Source organism: Bombina bombina, chromosome 5, assembly GCF_027579735.1.
Source record: "Bombina bombina isolate aBomBom1 chromosome 5, aBomBom1.pri, whole genome shotgun sequence".
Taxonomy (NCBI): Eukaryota; Metazoa; Chordata; class Amphibia; order Anura; family Bombinatoridae; genus Bombina; species Bombina bombina.
In genome coordinates this window covers 462,178,828-462,187,438 of record NC_069503.1, presented here as the reverse complement: position 1 = coordinate 462,187,438, position 8,611 = coordinate 462,178,828, and positions in this window count along the sequence as shown.

Below are 8,611 nucleotides of genomic sequence, written 5' to 3'. Positions count from 1 at the left end.
GTGGTTTTGTTAATACGCGGAGGTCTGCGCCGCCAGATGTAGTCATTAATAATTTTTTGTAAAACGGTCAAATCTTTCTGAATGCCTGGGATCGGGACAGTTTGGAGGATGTATAGGGCTTTTGGTAGTAACATCATCTTTACTGCGTTTATTCTCCCCAGCCAAGAGATATTTTTGGGAAGCCAGGTCGACGCAAGGGCTTGGAACTCTGATATTAAGTTACCATAATTAAGTTTGCGTAAGTCTGTGTGATTTTGGGTAATCTGGATGCCCAGGTATTTTAAGTATTTTGTTTGCTGTTTGAGGGGGCAGGTCTTTTTTAAGGTCTCTAGGTCACTTGGGGGTAAATTAATGGGTAGGTATTCCGATTTTGTCATATTTACTAAAAAGTTTGACACTGTTCCAAAGTGAGTCAGTTCAGCAATGGTTAAGTCCAAAGAGGTTAGTGGGTCGGTCAACGTCAGGAGTATGTCATCTGCAAATATGGCCAGTTTATGAGATTGATTGTCTATGTCTACTCCTTGGATGTGGGAATTGTTTCTTATCTTGATAGCTAGCGGTTCTAGGGATAGGATAAATAGAAGCGGGGATAAAGGGCAGCCCTGTCTTGATCCGTTTCGGATTTCAAAAGATTCCGAGAGGTAACCATTGATTTTAATTTGTGCTGATGGGGTAGTGTATAGGGCCAGTATTTTTTGAATGAAGGGTTCTGGGAGGTCGAAGCGTCGTAAGGTCTCGTGCAGGTAGGTCCAGTCTAGTCTGTCAAATGCCTTTTCGGCGTCAGTGGATAAAAAAATAGTTGGGATCTTGTGTTGGGTGACATGTTCTAGTAGATTGAGGACTTTGACCGTGTTGTCTTTTGCCTCTCTATTAGGCACAAAGCCGACCTGGTCTTGGTGTACTATTGTTGGTAAGATCTTATTAAGACGCATGGCCAAAATTTTAGCGTATATTTTAAGATCTACATTTAATAATGAGATTGGTCTAAAATTAGCAGGGGACGTTGGGGGTTTACCAGGTTTTGCTATGACTGCAATGTTAGCTTGTAACATGTTTTCTGGAAATGAAAGAGATTCTGGGATAGAGTTGAATAGGGTAGTGAGATGTGGCGCTAGATATTTGGAAAATGTTTTGTAATAGAGACCAGAAAAACCGTCCGGGCCTGGGGCTTTATTTTGTTTAAGGGATTTTATCGCATCTCGGACTTCAGAAAGTTGGATGGGGTTGTTTAAGTATTCACTTTGTTCCTGGGAGATATGTGGGAAGGGAATGTTTTCTAGATAGCTATTACAAATCTGGGTATGTGTTTGGATATTTCTATTAGGGAATAGGTTGTATAGTTTGTGATAGAAGGCTTTGAACTCTTTTGCTATTGCACTGGTATCTTCTAGATGAGACCCCTGTGATGTTTTGATAGAGTGTACGTAAGTTCGCTGCTGTTGTTTCTTAAGTGTTTTGGCTAATAACTTCCCTGGTTTATTCCCCTCCCTGTAGAAGTTTTGTTGTAAAAAAAGTAATTTTTTTTGTGTAGCAATTTGTAAAGCTGTGTTCATTTGCTCCCTTTTTGTAGAAAGATGTTTTAAAATAGTGTTGTCAGATGGGTTGATCTTGTGTGCGAGGTCAAGCTCAGCTAAATCCCTAGCTATTAGTTCTATCTCTTTCCTATTTTTCTTGTTGATCTGCGCCTTAGCTTTAATAAATTCCCCTCTAAGGGTGCACTTGTGCGCTTCCCATAGAGCAATGGAGTCTACCTCTGGAGTGTTGTTTAAGGAAAAGTAGGTTTTTATGTGTTTTGAGAATTTCTTTATTTGTGTTGGATCTAAGAATATTGTTTCGTCTAGCCTCCATTGATAAGTTCGGAAGGGGGCCGAGGGCCATCTTACAGTATACGTTACTAGGGAGTGATCTGACCATGACGTATGGATTATTTGCGAGTGTTTAGAATGGGATAGTATCATATGATCCACAAGGATATAGTCTAGTCTGGAATAATTTCTATTTGGGTGTGAGAAAAAAGTGAAATCTATTTTTTGGGGGTTAAAATTTCTCCAAGTATCATGTAGGCCTAGAAGTTTGAAATTCTGCCATATGTTAGTTAGGTTAGTAGTTTTTGCTCTAGTGTCCGGATTCGAACAATCTACTGTGGGATTCAAGGGGGTGTTAAGATCGCCTGCGACTATCAGGGAGCCTTTGACTTCTCTAATGATGAGATCTGTTAGGGAAGATATAAATTTATCCTGATGCGAGTTAGGTGCATATACGTTTACCAGTGTTACGGGTTTGCCATACAAAAGACCTTTCAGGCATAAATATCTGCCTTCTTTATCTTGACAGATTTGCGTCTTAACAAAGGGGATGGATTTGTGGATTAAGATGCTAACTCCATTGATTTTTTTGTTTTGATTGGTACTGTGGAAGTGTTGAGGATAATGTGGGGAGAAATACTTGGGGATGTGATTGGATTTAAAGTGAGTCTCTTGAAGCATCAAGATATGACCTCCTTTCTTGTGTAAGTCAGAGATGGCTATCCTTCTTTTGTTGGGACAGTTTAGGCCCTTTGTGTTCTGTGTAAAGATAACTAAATTCTGTAATGCTGGTCTAGACATAATGGTGTGTATGTACTATATAGATATGAACTTCTTCTGGCAGAATGCTTACATTTACATTATAGAAAGAGTACATTCGATAACAGTTGCAATTTGAGGGAAAGAAGTGAGAAGGTAGAAGAAAAAGAAATACAAGAAAATATACATCCTGTAACAGACTGTTAACAAACAGTATTCTATACTATAGGAGAAACTCTCCCAGCTGAATGAGAGCAATAAAATAAGATAACTGCAGGAAAATAACTTATGATTATTAGCATTCTATAGATAACAGGTAATAAACAACATCTTATATTTAGTAACTGTAATAGTTCACACATTAGGGTGTCTCAGAGGTTCTGAGAAGATTATACGAACCCATCATGTGGCAGGTAGGTAGTTGTGCAAGAGTCTTAACAGACTCATACGTCTGTATCAGGCAACGAAGGTCCATTCTTGATTTGGAGATAATAAGTATTTCAAAGTGCTTCTAAAAGAGGGCTGTGTCAGCCTTTGTCTGCTGATGATGGAAGGGTTGTAGTATTCTGTTTTTGGGTTTTCCTCTGACGTACCAGATTCCATTCTTTTCTCTGTGGTAGTGGCGCGGGTTCACCTTCTTTGAATGAAGTAGCTTGGGATGATGTTGGGCTCTCAGTTGGGGGATGTGGAATGTCTAGCTCTCTGCACACCGACGGAATGTCAGCGGTGGAGGAACATGTAATGCGTCTGCCCTTCCAGGGTATGATCAGATGGAAGGGGAAGCCCCATCTATATGGCACATTCATTTTCCTCAGGTGTGATGTTAGGGGCTTGAGATCTCTGCGTTGTGTGAGTGTTCTTTGAGACAGATCTGCGTATACCTGTATTTCAGCGTTGTCGAATCTTATGGGTTGTTGCTCTCTTGCTAGCTTCATTATTTCTTCTTTCACTTGGTAATTAGTGATTCGAACGATGACGTCTCGTGGTGGTTGTTCAGGGAGTGGTTTGGGGCGCAGAGCTCTGTGGGCTCTGTCAATGTCAATTTTTGATGGTGTTTCCTCCCTTTTCAGGGCGCTAAAGAAATGTTGTAGGTACTGATTCAGCTCTGCAGGCAGAATAGTCTCAGGCACTCCCCGTAATCTAATGTTATGCCGCCTGCTTCGATTTTCAGCGTCATCCAATTTGTTTTCAAGCTCGGAGATGTTGATCCCCTGTTGCTGGATGGTATTGTGGAGAGTTGTGATAGCTTCTGCATGTGTATCTTGGGTGTTCTCTAAGGACTCTACCCGATTTCCCATCTCAGATATGTCCTTTTTGAGATCAGAGATCTCCTCCTTTATACATTGTTTGACCTGAGCTATCAATGTGGAGAAGTCTTTTTTTGAAGGGATGTTGTTGAATAAAGCTGTGGGGATAGTGATGCTTTCAGATTGATGATCACTCTCTAAGTCAGATGAGCTGTGGTCAGATAGTTGTTCCATGGGGTCTGTTCTTGCAGGGCTGGTGGCCTTTGTGTCTAGGGCTCTGAAAAAACTGTTAACTGTGTGAGAGGTGGCTTTTAGCTGTTTAGAGCCTTTGTTAGGTTTATTCCCTTTTTTTGGTGACATTTTTAGGGTTTCAATGAGAAAGTTCAGTGATCTAATTTGTACACTTGTCTCTTGTGCCGTAGCGGAGAAAAAAAAAAAAAAAAAAAATCCAATAACTGTGTGTGGGGTGACCTTTCCCTGCTGCGTGGGTAAACTCTCTCCTTAGTAGTAGTTAGTAAAAGGCTTTTATTATTCTTATGCTTTCCCAACAAGATGTGTAGGTTTAAAGAGTGTTAGAATGCTGTGAGCGAAAGGCTGATATAATGCAAAGTGAGATCAGTTAGGCATAGTCTGCTTTAGTGACTTCATTATTCTTGCAATTGTCTGGGACCTTAACTCATATGCCCTTAATATGCCTGCAGTTTGCTGGTTTTATTTTTATTTTCTTCTTTAAAATAACACAAGTGATTCAGTGTGTGAGGTTTAATATGGCATAGCCTCTTACCCTCCTGCTTTAATCTCTTGCTACCAAGGATCCTTTGTGTATAGTGCGCAATTAACTCAAGCGCAGGCTGCGGCCCTCCCCGGCGCCATTCATCTCCTCCGTGAGATCCGACACAGCTCTCTGTCAGATCTCCCCCTAGGCACTGCGGTAACGCTCACCGCGATGCGGGCTGTCAGATCTCCGCTGGGTGAGTAACTGCTTGGTGAGTGTGGGATCAGGGTCCCGGTCGGCATTAAGTGGGTACAGGCGCAGGTCCAGGCCGCAATCCTTAGCTCTCGCACAGGTCTTGTATGAAGCAGCGCTTAGGATGATGTGAGACTTGCCAAACTTGACCGGAGAGTTAGTCTTCTCATCCCGGTTTGCTGTGGGCTAATTAGAGGTAGTGGCGAGTTGCAAATTACGCTCTCATTCAGACAGGGCACGGGAGCTCAATTAGAAGTCAGCCATCTCCTTCGGCTGGCAAGCTCCGCCCCCCAGAATCTTAGGAATTTTTATCTTGTTCCATGGGAATCCTTTAGATTCACACCAACAGAAATATTTTTTCCATATTTTATGGTAAATTTTTCTAGTTACAGGCTTTCTAGCCTGAATCAGAGTATCTATTACAGAATCTGAAAACCCACGCTTTGATAAAATCAAGCGTTCAATCTCCAAGCCGTCAGTTGGAGGGAAACCAGATTCAGATGTTCGAATGGACCCTGAACAAGAAGGTCCTGTCTCAAAGGTAGCTTCCATGGTGGAGCCGATGACATATTCACCAGGTCTGCATACCAAGTCCTGCGTGGCCACGCAGGAGCTATCAAGATCACCGAGGCCCTCTCCTGATTGATCCTGGCTACCAGCCTGGGGATGAGAGGAAACGGTGGGAATACATAAGCTAGGTTGAAGGTCCAAGGTGCTACTAGTGCATCTACTAGGGTCGCCTTGGGATCCCTGGATCTGGACCCGTAGCAAGGAACCTTGAAGTTCTGACGAGACGCCATCAGATCCATGTCTGGAATGCCCCATAATTGAGTTATTTGGGCAAAGATTTCCGGATGGAGTTCCCACTCCCCCGGATGGAATGTCTGACGACTCAGAAAATCCGCTTCCCAATTTTCCACTCCTGGGATGTGGATTGCAGACAAGTGGCAGGAGTGATCCTCCGCCCATTGAATTATCTTGGTCACTTCTTTCATCGCCAGGGAAGTCCTTGTTCCCCCCTGATGATTGATAAATGCAACGGTCGTCATGTTGTCTGACTGAAACCTTATGAATTTGGCCTTTGCTAGTTGAGGCCAAGCTCTGAGAGCATTGAATATCGCTCTCAGTTCCAGAATGTTTATCGGGAGAAGAGACTCTTCCCGAGACCATAGACCTTGAGCTTTCAGGGATTCCCAGACCGCGCCCCAGCCCACTAGGCTGGCGTTGGTCGTGACAATGACCCACTCTGGTCTGCGGAAGCTCATTCCCTGTGACAGATTGTCCAGGGTCAGCCACCAACGGAGTGAATCTCTGGTCTTTTGATCTACTTGAATCGTCGGAGACAAGTCTGTATAATCCCCATTCCACTGTCTGAGCATGCACAGTTGTAATGGTCTTAGATGAATTCGTGCAAAAGGAACTATGTCCATTGTTGCAACCATCAATCCTATTACTTCCATGCACTGCGCTATGGAAGGACGAGGAACAGAATGAAGTACTTGACAAGAGCTTAGAAGTTTTGATTTTCTGACCTCTGTCAGAAAAATCCTCATTTCTAAGGAATCTATTATTGTTCCCAAGAAGGGAACTCTTGTTGACGGGGACAGAGAACTTTTTTCTTTGTTCACCTTCCATCCGTGAGATCTGAGAAAGGCTAGGACGATGTCCGTATGAGCCTTTGCTTTTGACAGGGACGACGCTTGAATCAGGATGTCGTCCAAGTAAGGTACTACTGCAATGCCCCTTGGTCTTAGAACCGCTAGAAGGGACCCTAGTACCTTTGTGAAAATCCTTGGAGCAGTGGCTAATCCAAATGGAAGTGCCACAAACTGGTAATGCTTGTCCAGAAAAGCGAACCTTAGGAACTGATGATGTTCCTTGTGGATAGGAATATGTAGATACGCATCCTTTAAATCCACGGTAGTCATAAATTGATTTTCCTGGATAGTAGGTAGGATCGTTCGAATAGTTTTCATTTTGAACGATGGTACCCTGAGAAATTTGTTTAGGATCTTTAGATCCAAAATTGGTCTGAATGTTCCCTCTTTTTTGGGAACTATGAACAGATTGGAATAAAATCCCATTCCTTGTTCTCTTATTGGAACTGGATGTATCACTCCCATCTTTAACAGGTCTTCTACACAATGTAAGAATGCCTGTCTCTTTATTTGGTTTGAAGATAATTGAGACCTGTGGAACCTTCCCCTTGGGGGTAGTTCCTTGAATTCCAGGAGATAACCTTGAGAAACTATTTCTAGCGCCCAAGGATCCTGAACATCTCTTGCCCAAGCCGGAGCAAAGAGAGAAAGTCTGCCCCCCACTAGATCCGGTCCCGGATCGGGGGCTATCCCTTCATGCTGTTTTGGTAGCAGTGGTAGGCTTCTTGGCCTGCTTACCCTTGTTCCAGCCTTGCATTGGTTTCCAGGCTGGTTTGGGTTGTGAAGTATTACCCTCTTGCTTAGAGGATACAGAATTAGAGACTGGTCCGTTTCTGCGAAAGGGACGAAAATTAGGCTTATTATTAGCCTTAAAAGACCTATCCTGTGGGAGGACGTGGCCCTTTCCCCCAGTGATGTCTGAAATAATCTCTTTCAAATCAGGTCCAAATAATGTTTTACCTTTGAAAGGAATGTTAAGCAATTTTGTCTTGGAAGACACATCCGCTGACCAAGACTTTAGCCAAAGCACTCTGCGCGCCACGACAGCAAACCCTGAATTTTTCGCCGCTAATCTAGCTAATTGCAAAGCGGCATCTAAAACAAAAGAGTTAGCCAATTTAAGTGCTTGAACTCTGTCCATAACCTCCTCATACGAAGATTCTTTACTGAGCGATTTTTCTAGTTCCTCGAACCAGAAACACGCTGCCGTAGTGACAGGAACAATGCATGAAATTGGTTGTAGAAGGTAACCTTGCTGTACAAAAATCTTTTTAAGCAAACCCTCTAATTTCTTATCCATAGGATCTTTGAAAGCACAACTATCTTCGATAGGAATAGTAGTGCGTTTGTTTAGAGTAGAAACCGCCCCCTCGACCTTGGGGACTGTCTGCCATAAGTCCTTTCTGGGGTCGACTATAGGAAATAATTTCTTAAATATAGGGGGGGGGGGGGGACAAAAGGTATGCCGGGCCTTTCCCACTCTTTATTTACTATGTCCGCCACCCGCTTGGGTATAGGAAAAGCGTCGGGGGGCACCGGAACCTCTAGGAACTTGTCCATCTTACATAATTTCTCTGGAATGACCAAATTGTCACAATCATCCAGAGTAGATAACACCTCCTTAAGCAGTGCGTGGAGATGTTCTAATTTAAATTTAAATGTCACAAAATCAGGTTCAGCTTGATGAGAAATTTTTCCTGAATCTGAAATTTCTCCATCAGACAAAACCTCCCTCATGGCCCCTTGAGATTGGTGTGAGGGTATGTCAGAACAGTTATCATCAGCGTCCTCTTGCTCTTCAGTGTTTAAAACAGAGCAATCGCGCTTTCTCTGATAAGTAGGCATTTTGGATAAAAGATTTGCTATGGAGTTATCCATTACAGCCGTTAATTGTTGCATGGTAATAAGTATTGGCGCACTAGATGTACTAGGGGCCTCCTGTGTGGGCATAACTGGTGTAGACACAGTAGGGGATGATGTAGTATCATGTTTACTCCTCTCATTTGAGGAATCATCTTGGGCAATATCATTATCTGTTGCATTACTGTCCTTACTTTGTTTGGACACTATGGCACAATTATCACATAAATTTAAATGGGGAGACACATTGGCTTTCATACATATAGAACATAGCTTATCTGATGGTACAGACATGTTAAACAGGCTTAAACTTGT